The 15,803-nt window shown below is 34.2% G+C and overlaps 1 protein-coding gene across 1 annotated transcript in view; it reads right to left on the bottom strand.

Moving 5' to 3' along the window:
* Positions 1-4,720: 4,720 nt before the first annotated feature.
* LOC128889223 (uncharacterized) overlaps positions 4,721-15,803 on the bottom strand; it is a 240,123-nt gene continuing 229,040 nt past the window's right edge. The window contains exons 3-5 of the mRNA XM_054146674.1: positions 11,301-11,431; positions 9,117-9,222; positions 4,721-4,825 (exon numbers count right to left, since the gene is read on the bottom strand). The gene's annotated coding sequence lies outside the window, so the exon portion shown is untranslated. The remainder of the gene's footprint in view (positions 4,826-9,116; positions 9,223-11,300; positions 11,432-15,803) is intronic.

Below are 15,803 nucleotides of genomic sequence, written 5' to 3' on the forward strand. Positions count from 1 at the left end.
AGCACCGAATTTTTCATTGTGTTATACAGTGTCGCCTTTGCACTTTGTTGGAAAGCACCTTCATGTACTGGCAGCTCATTTCGATTTCACTTCTTTTTCTACTGTCTTGAACTTTTTTAGGGGGATCTTCTATTTTTCTATGATACTCATTTCGCCCGCGTTGCCGAAATGGTATGTGTTTGTCGGTGTGTCGAAATTGCCGTTAGGTATTGTTAGTTTTTGTCACCGACGGTTACGCAGCGTGGGAACGCGGTTCTCACGGTCGGCGATTCGGTAAACGTTCGATGTGTTTTTGTATCTCGCCGTGTTTCTTAATCTACCGTCTTAATTCTAATTAATCTAATTCTATGTAGCGAAGCGATTCTTCGTCTTGTAACAGATAGCGTCGGTTTTTTGTTACAACCTGTATATTTTTACTACTAATTACAAACTAAATACTTTCTTTTTCTCAAAAATATCAAAATGTATTGGCAAAAGTAAAAATTTCCACCCTACAATTTTGTTTTCGATATGGATTATAAACTTGAATTTATAGAAAATATTGTTTCTCTTTTTCTTATATAAAACTACATGTATTTTACAATCAAATAAAAAAAGAAAGGGAAATTATGTTTATTTTAAGAAAAAATTATTATAGCTAATTTTTAAAAATGTCTTCTAAACGACACATTTTAATATGTTACATATTTGAAATACAAAGTAAAAATATTATCAAAATAATAATATATTATTTTTTACAATCTTCCTTCTTAATTAAAATATTATTTCATTTCAATTATAAGTATTTTATTTTACATACTTTTGAATTGAATTTTATTTTACAATCCTTTTCAATTAAAATTTTTGTTAGTTAAAATTAAAATTCGATATTACGATTTTACCAATACTGAACCTAGGGTAGAAAATAAAACAATGTTTCATGAATGCATGAAATTGTACGTGTTATGACTAAAACTGTAATTAGGTGAAAAATTGCTGTACAAGTATTCCGCGTATAATAGAGTCATTGGATAGTCTACAGTTTTTATAAAAGAATGTGTCGAGACATCTGTCATTGAATAAGATCGGAAGTTCAAGGGAAGGTAAAGAAGATCACGCGACATTATTATACAAGTGTATACGTGTGACTGAATGTCGAAGATTCTCCTCTAGAAATCTCGGACCTATTTTCGTGCTTGAGCACTCGACCGTGACGGGTAAATCTTCCCGTGTACAAAGGATTTCATAAAGTAGGTGGAACTTGTAAAGTGACCTTTTATGGTCCCGATGAATGAGTGTCACGTGAACTACCGACACAATCCACCCGGGATTTTCCAGTTTTCTGTGTAGTCTCTGGGCCATGGAAGATCGAATGACTCTCGTGTGAACCAGCAAACGAACTTAAAACGAGAACAATTTTCACCATGTTCCCCGAGATTGTTGGCATTCTTCGCTTTTGAGTGACAGGCACATGACGAAGCGGTAATTGATCTTCTTCTGGCTGAGGTCAGAAGTTAAAGTTCGTTTGTGGTTTTCAATTCGCCTTTATTAACCCGTGGAATCAGTTTATTCTTGAAATAAATAACTTTCGTTTCTATACAAATTAAAGAAACATACTTTGTGTATGCAATAATGAGAAAAACTGAACTAGTCATAAAATTTTATGTAAATAGTGTTTTTTATTGTCTAAACGTTTAAAAATGCAGGAAAATCAACGTTGCTAACGTTACTAACTGAGTTGAGCCGTTTTAAACCGTTTTATTCGCTGTTTTCGACATCCTCATATCTCGTAAATCAGTAAGTTTCAACAAAATGTCATTCATGTCCTCGTAACCTTGCCCGTACTGGTTTTCAAAACAAGATTTTCATCCGTGTTAGCAGGTTGCAAATAAACACGACGACAATAAAAAGAGATTTGCTTTAATCAGTAAAATAATTGTATTCTGAAAAGAACACTTCACCTTTCGAACTTACAACGACGCAGTCGGTTTTCTCTTTTTAAAAAGAAGCAACGGTTAAACAGGTTACTACGCATCTTTTGTACGAATTGCAGCATTTATACAGGTTAGGTTGTAACAGAAGGCGCGAATCCTTTATTATATTCAAACCATTTAAGTTGCATTCTCAACAATCCGTTCAAAACCCCGCAGCTATATTCAATGTACGAGGGCATCAAAACGTCGTCTTTTTATAATCTTAACCATAAACATAAATGCAATGCTGCAACTCAATGCGTAAGATGCACACCGGTAAATCAAAACTTCAGGATATTTCCTCGCGTATCTCGTATGTGTTTTTCGTGTTATCCCACTTCTGGTAAGACACGAATAAAGGTTGAATAGAAAAGGATGGTTTATTAACAACGTTATTTTTACAATGCAAGCTATGGCTGAAACTGGCGTCATGTTATAAACAAATTCTTTATTACAAACAAATTTTTTTTTATCAAATTTAGGGCCTGATTTTATATGCAGATAGAAAACCATAAAACTTTTATTTAAAAAGTTTTCTTCTATCTATGATAGTTTCGGGGACGGTCTATTGCAGCTGAAGCTAAATATGAAAACGGCCCAAAATAAAAGAAATTCGTATATCTTATTTTATTTTATTAGGGAAAGGATAGATGCTGTTATGCTAGAATGACGTCGCAATATATCAATTTCACGTTAGCAGTCCTCCACAGTAAGCGCCATCTCATAACGATTGCCTGAACTAAATTTGTTACTCGACTTGCTCTACTATTATCCACAAAATGGCGGAACTCGTTTTTGGAAATGCAATTACGGACCGTCGTTTTTTGTCCTTATATGAGCATATTTTAGGCTGAATGAGGGCTCATTCGAAAGAGGAAGGTCCAACGAAAACTCTGGTCATCGTTTAAGTCACAAAATTCTTTTAATAACCTAAAAATACTTCCATTCTGCGACTGTATTTTGCTCGAATTAGCTCGACTTTTGACGCTCATGGTATTAAATATCAACACAATCTCGTTCAACTATGATCAGAGCCGCATTCTTTGGACCTTCCTCTTTCGAATGAACCCTCATTCAGCCTAAAATATGTTCATATAAGGATATAAAACTACGGCCCGCAAACCCGTATTTCGAGTCAAATTTTGTTGGTATATAGACACTGCATTACGCGTGTCTACCCCCGTAGCTAAGACACCCTAATAACACAGCAGTTCAATCTGATCACGTTTTATGCTCCACCCTCTATTGTCAGTCGCCAGAGACTGATGCACAGTGCATTTGCACAGAAAAACCGGACGCAGGTAGTTTAAAATTTATTCAATCTTCAAATTGCCATAACTGCGTTAAGAATGCTTCAAAATTTATGGAACAACCACCATTTTACAGCGTAAGATTTCTACTTTTAAATGCAGTATGTCGTTTTTATCAAAATGGCTGCGAGAAGGGTAAAACCTTTCCAATTTAATCTTTTTAAATGTATTGTGTTATATGACATGTAAACAATATTTCGTGCAATTTTTGTGTATAGTATCTAAAGATATGCTTATTTGCTTTCAATATGAGTCAAACCAGATCGACAATATCTTTTAACTAGGATATAGATTTTTAAGGTAACTTGTGATTTTCACATTTTTTATGTCCAATATACGTACGTTTACGTACATAATGTACTATATTATAATCTTACTAAAATTGGTAACATTTTTTAAACATTTTTTAAATATAATAACTATGTACATATGTATAATTAAAAAGTTCTAATGGTTGAAAAGTACTCTATAGACCTTTAATGTGTTGCGAGTCCGTGCGGTTTTATTTTAAGGACTTAGGGTTTTTCTGGCGTTCGTGCTGCACGTGACAAAATTATTAGAACTGCGTGCGAGTTAGTCAGGAATAAGTTAATTTAAGATAAATTAAGAAATGTAATATGAACTTTATTATAACTGTTTAAATATAACTAATTTAACATAAAAGTTGAATTTCTTTACTTTAAATACAAGCTTTTACAATAGACGTCTATACTAGTTAACGGTCGCTATGCGAGTGAGTATTAACAAATTGTTTTAAATAAAATGCAATCAAAAAAAAAAAAAAAAACGAAATACCGTAAATTCAAGAAAATCGTAGTTGGCGCCAAACTAACTTCAAATAGAATTGCCAAACGCAAAGGCTCATTCACATTCCATAACAACGGGCAAACGGGTCTCCGCTGCCATCTAGGAGTGACATGGGAATTAATTTATCTCTATCAAAAGTAGCGATACGCAACAAATGCAAGAATGTATATTATTTTGTCAAAACATTTAAAGATCGGTTATAAGCAGACGTTGTTTCACAAAGACGACTGACGAAGAAATGTATACCACGAAACTTGTAACTTTCGACGAAGTACACTGCTTTATGAGTGCATAAATGAAAAAAAAACAATATTGGTATATTATTCTTCACATATTTGACTACCTTAAACATTAAAAAATTGTTGACCTAGGTGAAATTTTTGAAATTGACTTTTGTGCGGCTTTTCGGCGCAAATACTCCACTATGTGACATAGCGCTTAAATTCAAGAGTCTCGTATTTCGCTGGTGGTGTTTCTATTGGCATCGCGGCATCGTGAGGAACAGGGCATCTCAGAATAATGGAGCAGCCAATGACATCTCTTCGATCACAGAATGACTTGACTCAAAACTTGGTCATCGAACGATCAAACTTAACTCCCAGGATTTTAAGATCGATTTGTCATTGTTCCTATGTTTGTGATACTCGGAACAATAACTCGAGCATAGACATACGGTACATGAAAATACACGGTATGTATAAACCGAGCCTTTATACGAGGTGTAACTGACGATCAGTGATCTTCAATCTGTTGTTTCTGAAAATTGAAACTAATATTAATCATTCTGTAACACTGTTATGGTATTTAATATATTCTTGTATGTGCATAATAATAAAAATACTACAGTCTTTTCTATTATCTATAATCTATTATCTTTTAAGACCAAATATATAAGATTTTACATTGCAAGGAAATTTAGAAGTATTCAAACAATCTTGGATTCTAAATATTAAATTTTTAAAAAAATTACTTATTTCAATTATTATATAGTAAATTTTATATTTAACTTTTATTTTATATTATTTGTAATATTCCATTGTTATATAAATATTTGGAGTTAAGAGCATGTATTTCTGTCATTCTTTTATTTAATAATTAATGTAAATGTTTTATAAAAAGGACACATTAATATAATACGAGGAATGTAAAGGAAAATAAAAAAAATTTGTACAGAATATATGTTTTTTTTATTGACCTTTAAATAATATTAATTTTTTGAATTTATGTATATCGTTTATTTCTGAGCTTTGTATATAATGTGTCAATCTTGTTTTTGCATACAATTGTATAATAGCACACAATAAATGGTTACAGTGATTAGCGAAAAAATCTTAATCATTTATGTGCTCCCTTAAGTCTAAAAATGTATTTTTATCTACAAAGTAAAACATAATTTCATTTATAAACTTATTTATATTCAATTGATCAAGTATTTTATGAATATGTATGTAAATGGTTATAATAACGAACCCCTGTTTTTAATATTAAGTAGCAATTAGCTTCTGTATTTTGTGTAATTAATGCTTCAATGCATTCAGAACAGTGCAAAATTTTCCTGAGTCTTCTTAATATTAATAAAACCAGCTATGTAATTGATAATTTCATTTTTATATTCTGTAAAAAATGGATATTGAATATGTAAATTGTAATCGTGATCAGTTGGTGTTGCATCAAAAACATTAAGCCAATTTTCGTAGGAATTCTGACTTATACTTGCATTTATAACAGTAATAGGATCACGTGTTGATGATGTATGCAATATCGGAATATTTTCTAAAGGTATACAGTTACCAGTTGTTGTGTCTTTTATTTTTTTTTTTAAGGTATGTTCGCCGATTACACCGAGATGATTTAACCAATCGGAATGAAACCTGTTGCATCTTGTAGAGGATATCTCCCCGGTGGTCCAGATATCAAAACTCTTTGCGATTTTTCATTTTTTACCTATTTTTTAAATGTAACTCTGCAAGAAATTAAACGATCGAGATGACAATTTTCACATTTAATGACAGCTGATTTCATGATGCTCGAATTTGCAAAAATTGATGAATCCTCAGTTCCGCAGTGATTAACAGAAAACTGGGCTTCAGTTGTTTTTTCTAAGTGTCTCGTTCGCTGGGAGATGATTTGGAGTGTTTCTTTGTATTGATAGAAGCCGCCGTAATCTTTCCGTTTCCGTTAATGCTTTTTCGTCGTGCGGTTTTACCGCGAAAATAATACTATAAAATAGTACACCCTTAAATTATTGCTATCATTATGTATACTTTAGACACCACATACATTAATATTATTCAATGTCGCCACCTCCATCAAATACTATCCCAAACCTACTCAGACAGTATTTTCATAGAGTATACAGGGTGTTCAAAAAAATCAATCAATATTTATATTGTGTATAGGGCGCACTGTACTGAGTAAAAAAGCTTTAGTAAACATAGGTCCAAAGGTCAACCGTTTCTGAGATATAAACATTTTTGTTTGCTAGTATTATGATTGACTTACTACTGGGTTTTCGATATTTATAGAAGATTTTCCACGTGTCCACTGCTCATTTCTGTACACGAAATTAAAAAAATGAAATTGACGAAATTGTCGGCACTTGAATGGGGACATTCTGAACGCAATTTATAAACACTGACATAAACATGGCATGCGATGGAAGCAAGTAAGTTAATCATGATACTAGCAAACAAAAATGTTTAGATCTCAGAAACGGTTGACCTTTGGACCTATGTTTACTGAAGCTTTTTTACTCAGTACAGTGTGCCCTATACACCATATAAATATTGAATGCTTTTTTTGAACACCCTGTATACATTAGCAGTAACCAATATTTCCACCTCAGCCCCCGCAAAAAAGAATGCCTCAAAGCTACTGAGACAGTATTTTCATGTAGATAGTATGGATGTATACATTAACTGCAATATTGCCGCTCGCCAATTAAAAATTTTTATTTTTGCGCCAACTACAAAATGGTTATTTAACATAATCGAATATAAAGGAAATAGAAATTTAATATATCATTCAATATATTTTAAAGCCAGTGTTGTAAAGTGTTGATCGATTTTAATTACAAGGTAAGTTGCCAAAATCTGAATTGCCAGGTATCTCTATCCATACCAGAAAACTGTTTTTAATTTAAACTTTGTATGTAGAGCTTATAGAAGCGAAGGGGACTCGCAGGCTTGGAAGTTGTCCGGAGAAGGTTATAGACGGAGATAAAATTGTTAAGTGTCGATCAAAAGACATAAAATTAAGAATATTACGGTCAACTACTTGCAATGTAGTTGTACTCTAATGTACTCCTTAGACACTTTCCAATATTTTATGAATATTCCTTTAAAAAAGACCAACAACAACTTCAATGCTTGTCATTAATTTTATTAGTTTCTCATTAACAGTATTTCAATTTACTGATAAACATCTTAGATTAATTTCTTTATTTTAACACAGTAAATTGTGCGTTAGAAATAGTGGATCTCTTTGTTCATTTTTTCACTTCATCATTAACATTTAAATTTCTTGCAACAAAACTTTGTGCCATGCGTATCGCGTACTTTCGAAAACTTAAAGGACGGAAACTGGTCTGTTTTCTATATCTGGCTTGAGACACATTATGTATTGTAGACTCTACGCTTACTATAATAAAAAACTATTGTATTTTTATTTTAAACTCTACGGTAATTTGCAACTAAAATATGGTTTGTATGTATCATTTTCAGATGAAATTAATATCATATGAAATATATAGTATATTCGCTTTCGAGAATTTTTTTCAGAAATGTATTAAAAACATTGAAAAATTCAAGGACGGCATTTTATTAAATGCATATTAATGTGAAAAACAAAATTTGTTTATATGCTTTCTTCTAAAATGGCGGCTTTAGTACTTAAGATTTCAGAACACCTTTTACTCGAGGCCTGAAACGGGCGAAGGGAAATGTCGTCGGGATCTTCTGTACTTGTGTCACTTCTTATACGAATAAAACTGTGTATTTATAAAAATGTCACTAAGTATAGTTGATATCTCTTACAGTATAATTGATACCGTAGGTATTTTGACTTATTTTTAGATATCAATTATACTTAGTGATTTTTTCATAAATACACAGTTTTATTCTTGTAAGAAGTGGCGCAAATACAGAAGACCTCGAAGACATCTTCCCTCCTCGCTCTCGCGATAGTAAACAGGGAAAGTCTTTTGTCGGGCCCCTACCTCCACCAAAGATTTCCAGAAAATGACAGTGTAAGTCAAAATACCTACGATACCAATTATACTTTTTTTTTACAACTTTTTCTTGAACCGGATTTTTACTTCTTTTGGGTTTCGTTAATTTAAAAAGAAAAATATAATAGGTTCAGATCCCACTATAATCTTAAAATTAAGGTAATTAAATTTGCTGCAACTTCCTTTCACATGAGTTAAGTGTAGCATGAGTATTTATGTCAATATACTGGTCGAAAGTAGGCCAAACATTACAACTTCCACTTTTTAGGAAAATTTGTCAATTTTCCCAGAACTGCATCTCTGGAACTAATGGAGCTACAGAGCTCCAACACGTCTCAAATTGTAGGCAATTTTATCTACTTAAAAAAATGAAATGCCTCCTTTGGTGACTTTATTGTGAAAAAGTAAAAAAAAGTGCGAAAATTTCGCAGTTTTTCGGCTGTAACTCGGCTGGTTCACGTTTTTTAGGGTTCCCAATCTGGATTTATACTATCTGGATGGTCTCTAACAACATATAAAAAATACAACTTAACAGTATTTTAAAATGTTTGGCAAAAAAATTGTCTAATATGACTGGCCTATGGGAAAGCATTCGACAACGACCTCTTTGAGATCTTAAAACTTTAAGGACACACATTAATAAAAAAAATCGATTCTTTGAAGTTTCTAGAACGATCTTACTCCTTAAAAAAATAAGGAATCTGTGTATAAATCACAAAACTAACATTCATTTAGTATTTAGTATTTAGTATTTAGTATTTATATAATTACAAGTAGAAAAACAAGCTTGGCGACGAAATGCTAAAAATGCATACATACTTTTCTTCAAAAGGTGTTAATTTTGGTTGTTATTACAGTTCAATGTTCAATACGTTCCGCGCCAAAGGTTGCTTTCAGCGCCATAAGTTTCTTCGCGCATCATGAACTGTACACAAAATACTATACGTATAATATGAAAATTATTTGAAGTCATTCGCTATGCAAATTATCTTTGTAAAAAGAAGTGTGATCCCCATAAAAAACTTCAAAAAAGTAAAAAAATTACGCCAAGTACATGAAAAAGTGGAGGACTTAAAGAGTAATCATAGAAAAATAGAAGATCCCCCTAAAAAAATTCAAGAAAGTAGAAAAAGATGTGAATTCGAAATGAGCTGCCAGTACATGAAGGTGCTTTCCAGCAAAGTGCAAAGGCGACACTGTATAACATAATGAAAAATTCGGTGCTCTCTAACTATGCGCAGCTAAAATGCTGTGTTCAACAGTGCTGACGTTCAGATCCTAGTGACAACTCATGTAAAGTGACTGCTCCGCACTGTAGCGATAAAATGAAAAAGCTAAATAGCGTATCAGCCACCATAGTAGCAATTATTGTTGGCATTTTGATGGGCCATTGACGTGATATCGGTTAGCCAACGGTTAGGATTGTCACCCTTTTCTTCAACTAAGCCAACGATCACCCATCCAATGTAGGCCCCACGTTACTTTCAATATAAAAGGCCAACTGAAAATTCTTTTCCGTAGGGCCAACTCTTGACTAGGTACAATAAACTAACAGTAGGCAGACAATTGGCTCTACTACACTTCAATAAAACAGCTTCCAGAATGTTTTTTGGAAATTATCTCTTTTACATATGAGATTTATACTTTAATTGAATAATAAAATTAAAATAAAAACCAATTTGTATATTTGAAAAATATTTTATTTGAAATTTTGTAATGTTAGTCTTTTATTCAACTTTTGGATATGTAACGTTCACTAACGGGCATTATCCCGCCTTGTAAAGTTTTATTAAATTTTGCCATTAATTTATATGAAGGCCACATGCATTCTATTTTTAAAGACGTAAGCCACTCCGATCGTACAACACCAACACTTCCATTGTCACCATCTTGAGTTGCTTCAAATTCAATTACTTTGTACATTATGTAAAAATAAAGTAGAAGAAATATTATATACGAAGCGCGTCTAATCGTGATAAATGCACGCGTTCAACTGCATTAGTGCCTCGACGCTTCCTACCGTCGCCTTCGTCGACCAATTTCTTGTTTTATAACCGTCGTTGTTAGGAACAAAAATGCACATGAACTGAAAATGTATATTAAATAGAACGCAATAAAACAATGCGCATTACTGTTGTACGAACGGATCTTTCACTTTCCATATTAAATTACTACTTACCTGCTTTACATTAGAACGGATCATCAAAGGATCATCTGCAAGACGGCATGCAACTGCACACAACTCCGACTGTTTAAAAATTTGCCTAGATATCCACGGCCTGAAAGTCAATTGCTTGGCGTGTATACTGACAGCTCATTTCGATTTCACATTTGTCTCAACTTTCTTGTAATTTTTAATGAGGTCGTCGACTCGACGCACGGAACGCTATTTTTCTCTATCTCGTTTAAAAGTCCAATGGTATGCATTGTCGGACACGACGATACTTTGTTTCAATGAAGAGGTATTCTAAGAGACGCAAAATCGTGCGAGGGCGTGACTGGAAACACTTGGACGTTCTACATCTAGATTCGCTTCGTGGCCTAGTGGTCGTAGAACATACGGTACTCGTCGTTTTCTCAGCGGCAAATCCCGCTTCGGGTAGAGACATCCCCGTAGCATATCGAGCAGAGCCGGAACAACTAGCCGAGGCAATGGTAATGACACTTGATACTCGACCGTCCCGAAGAACGCCTGACCCGGAAACCGACCCGAGGCCATTTTTCGAGTCTCCGTCCAGGCGGACGCGACGTTGCCCCGCGATCTAGATGCTCGATCCTCTTAAGCGTCCCACAGACTGCTCTGACGTGACGTGGGCCCACGTCAGACACGAAGCGGTGTCAGATTGGCGTCTGCGCGTAGCTCAAGAAATCAACTGACGATGCCGTGCAACGGTTGGTTTTATGAGCTACACGCAGGCGCCAGTTTGACACCGCTTCGTGTCTCACGTGGGCCCACGTCACGTCAGAGTAGTCTGTGGGACGCTTTAGCCCTGTTGTTCCTACCTTCCCTTCCTTTTCTTTCTTTTTAACTATCTGTTTCTCAGTCTTCACTCTTCCTCCACCGTCGAACTTTGTAGCCGGGCGACGCTCTTCTTCATACCACGGTCCATGCAATCCAGTGATTCTTAATCACTCTATTTCGGATCACCACGGTAACACAAAGACAATGAATATTGTGACGTCAATATTTGCGAGCAGACCTAATAAATCTTTACCTTTTGCAGTCTTCAACAATTATCATTATAATAGACGCAATATCTAATCATTAACTTTGCTTTCAACCCTTCCACTCCAGGAAGGAGCCAATTCTGCTGTGTCGTTCACTTAATGATACTATCTATACTCATTTTCGACTATTCTAACCAGTTAGACTAATGAAGCTAAAAGTTGACACAAGTTTCTATTTGGACCTATGTTCTGTACTCTAATCTAGAAATTCTGAATCATTCTATTTCAACGGATAACTAAACCGTGGAGATGCCAACTCTGTGTTATTAATGTCTGGCAAGAGATCTAATAAATTTTTTGTTTGGAAATTTGCATCTATGATTTACTAATTGCACAGTTTCATAGAATTTAGTGACACTATCTTGACTAGTTTTGAAAAAAAGCATTATACGATTAAAAATTTGCTACACTACACTGATAAAAAAATTAGTCCCAAACTCAGACCACTACTTAAATTGTATTATTTATTCACTAATAATTGAACAACGAACATAAAAAAGGACGAAGTGCAAACAAATTGGGTCACGAAAAGGAATTATAAGTAAACGATACAATTTATAGTACTTCGTGCAGTTACAAGTAACAAAACACACAAAGCGAAAGAGAAAACTATACATTCATAATCAAGAATTGGCCAGGTTCTTCCTTTTTATCGCGAAAACTATTAAGGCTGTTATTTAGACCTATGTATTTTCAACTTCATTTGCAAATGACTGAATTATTGCTAATATTCTTTCCGCAATTTTTGGCAACAATTATTGAAACAGAGGACTAAATGTACTAATAAAAATGTGTGTGTTGGGTATCGGTAGTTCAATGTTAAACTATCTGTCGTGAGTTTCGTAATTAAGAATCTTCTTCTAAACTGTACTACGAGATTTAAAAGGTTAAGAACCACTGCTGTAACCATACATATACAAGAACAGGCAAGATTAGAGGGACGATGGTTTCAGCTTCGACCGTCCTGGACCTATGGATTCTTGAGGTCAATTCGCTTTGGGGCATCGTGCTAACCGCACCGATGAAGCCTTCTACCCGGAAACGGTTTCTATTGGTCTCTCGCAGTCGATCCTAGAGTAAAGGCATTGCTGCCTCGTCTCGAGTCTCTTCTTCGTTTTCCGGTTACGATCGCTCATAGGGGTTTTATGGTTTCTTTGCTCGAAGGCGAAATGTACTCTTTGTATTGACAGCTTGTGCTAGCAGCATAAATATGGCACTACTATGATTTCTATGATGTGTCAAATCTTTTTAGAAAAATTGAACCACGTAAATCATCTACGATGTACTAAATTTTATATTTAGAAATAATTGATCAAAAAGTCATCTAAATGTTGTTATTGCATATAAAATAGTGTTAACAACTCCAGTAATAGATACATCAGCAGAGATCCATCTCAAAATTGAAAATTATAAAAAGTTATTTACCTAATAATTGATACACGAGTAGTTCAAAACCCTCAAACGATACTAAATATGCAGCCATCAGCGACGAGTTGATGAAAAAAATTAGAAAGCTCTGAAAAGCGTCGATTCCTTATGAACTCAATGCGTTAAAACATGTTAATGGAATTACAATCAACAACCACTGCAAATATTTCGATATCTTCGGTGATCCTCCAGCTGATCTAACGACCGTTTATTGGCATCCATAAATATCAAAAATTTTCCATGGCATTAATTTCCAAAAAATAATTCGATTACAGTAACCAAGATCCTCACCCACCTCGCCATCAATGAAAACGGAAGCGGACAAAGCAGATAAAGAAGTAGCCAATTTATCATTTTCCAATCAATGCAACAAGAACCTGCCACCAGAAACTCTAGTCCTTTACATAAAACCAGAAATAGAAGAAAATTGAAGGTACAATAATAAAAGACTTCTTCAAAAAAAGTATAATCCTCTTCCAAGATACGATCAGGTCGTGATCTCAGGAATTATACTAGGCCATACGAAGTTTCATCTACTCACCAATACCTCTTTATTAGAGAGAAACCCCCAATGTGTGCACAATGCAGTGGAACATACACACAAAATTCTTCCAAAATTTAAAAATGAAAACGTCCAGCGGTTCAATTAAAGCAGTGGTTCTAGCGGGAATCGTAAAAGTTTGGGCGTTTTTATTGTCTCTATCAATATTGTCAACATTTTTTTCAGTCTGTCCAGTCCAAGAATCTAACAAAATAACAGAGTTTTCCCCGATGTTTGGCAAAAAAGCGTTTGCAAGCGCAGAAACGATTGGCTGCATAGTGTAGCTGTGCGTCAGAGAATTCAAAGTTATGCTGATTTCTAATTTTTTTGCAATTTTCGCACTTTTTAACAGGGTGTAAAATGTTTGAAAAAATGCGAAGGCCATATTGGATCCGCCATTTTTAATTCTTAAAAATGGACTTGAGATTCGTTATCGGCAACCCCAAAAACCCTTACTTACTTGATTTCGCAACAATCGTAAAAATAATTCGTAAAATAGTCGAACCCACCTCCAAATTCGATAAGGGTAATTTCAGGAAAATTGTCGTATGACACTTTCCTAGTCTTACTAGTCAGACTTCGATACATTTATAATCTTGATCATAACCTTCAAGTTGCTATTCCGAATGTCAAGCATCCACCTATTTCCAAATCCGGCGTCATAACTAGAGATATCCTTGGAATAGGTATCCCTATAATTAACCCTGAGGTAAAATTTAAATCATGGGTCCTTTTTGACCACTGCAATTTGTACCCGTGTTATGTCTTACGACCATAGATATAGTAAGCTATAAAACAAGACCATGGTACACTGGACTTGGTCTTTCCAGAGATTTTTTAGTTTTCGTTAATACATTTCGAGTCAACCACTATAATTTAAATGGGTCATTGGCAAGGGTTAACTTTATAACTAACAGTGCTTGTCAGTGTGGAGCAGAAATCCAAGACCTGAATCATATTATATGGCAGTGCCCAGACTATGAAAACGAACGTAAGGCATTAGAAACAAATCTGCTTAAAAGCAAGTACTGTTTCCCTCTTTGCATTAGTTCCTTCCTGTTTAAACCTGATATAAAAGGTCTGAAAATGATTTATAACTTTTTCAAACAATGTTCGATAAGAATTTAGAAATTATGTAACACCTATATACTTGGTGTCCCAAAAATGTTGTAACACATTGAAAGGGGTGGTTCGGGAGGTGATTTGAAACAACTTTTTCGTTAGCGAAAATGTTCGCTAGGCTTCGTTAAGGAGATATTAACAGAAAACCCTGACCAATCAGAGCGCGCGTATGCCGTTAGAGCATAATTGCCGTATGCCGTAAGAGCATTTCTTCGATACGCGTCGAGTCACTTGTTCGCGTACGAGCGCGGCCGCTTAGCACATAGCCTTCGCTACCGCAGCCGCTCCAACGGTATACGCGCGCTCTGATTGGTCAGTGTTTTCCGTTAATATCTCCTCAACGAAACCTCGGACAACATTTTCGCTAAGGAAAAAGTTATTTCAAATCACTTTCCGAACTACCTATTTCAAAGTGTTACAATATTTTTGGGACACCCTGTATATAGTTGTAAATAAATATATATATAATAGTTGTAAATAAATAGGTGAAATGAAGTACATTCAAGTTATACTCTAAGTCATATTGTAAAATAACCGTGTATGTACTATATAATTTGTAATGTATATGCTATATAAACCTTGTATGGTTTAAAGCAATAAATAAATAAAGAAATAAATAAATAAATAAAACGAGACCATATCTGAACGTAAAATTTCCAACTCTTTCCGAATCTGATCTCAAAAGTAAGGGTTCCTATATGAGAAATGAAAGTTGACTTCTAAATAACCTTTAAGGTCAAAGTCAAATGCGAGGTTACAGAAAAACATAACTTTTTCAATCATAAAATTGCGCGTCGAGTCGCTTTTTCTAATAATGGAAAGAATCTGAGATAAGGGATAGGTCTGTTACTTTTTCAAAACCTTGTATATCATCATACACTACAGAAAATATATTAGAGAAAGACAACAATACGACATCGTAGTTTCTCTAAATAACAACCTAAAGAATAACGAGTTAATTTAGAATGGACTATTAACTAAAATAGACCTTCCAGGGCATACTATTATAACTATCAGGCAACTAAGAAGTTTTGTCGTTTTTCCGGAAATAAAAAGTGAGATATAGTTTGTTAGGGTAATTAAACATGAGGTTACATAAACCTATGGGTATTTAATAATAATAATAATAATAATAATACGAAAGAATACACATAACTAATATAATAAATGAATAAGGTAAATCGAAC

Source organism: Hylaeus anthracinus, unplaced genomic scaffold (genome assembly GCF_026225885.1).
Source record: "Hylaeus anthracinus isolate JK02 unplaced genomic scaffold, UHH_iyHylAnth1.0_haploid 11997, whole genome shotgun sequence".
Lineage (NCBI taxonomy): Eukaryota > Metazoa > Arthropoda > Insecta > Hymenoptera > Colletidae > Hylaeus > Hylaeus anthracinus.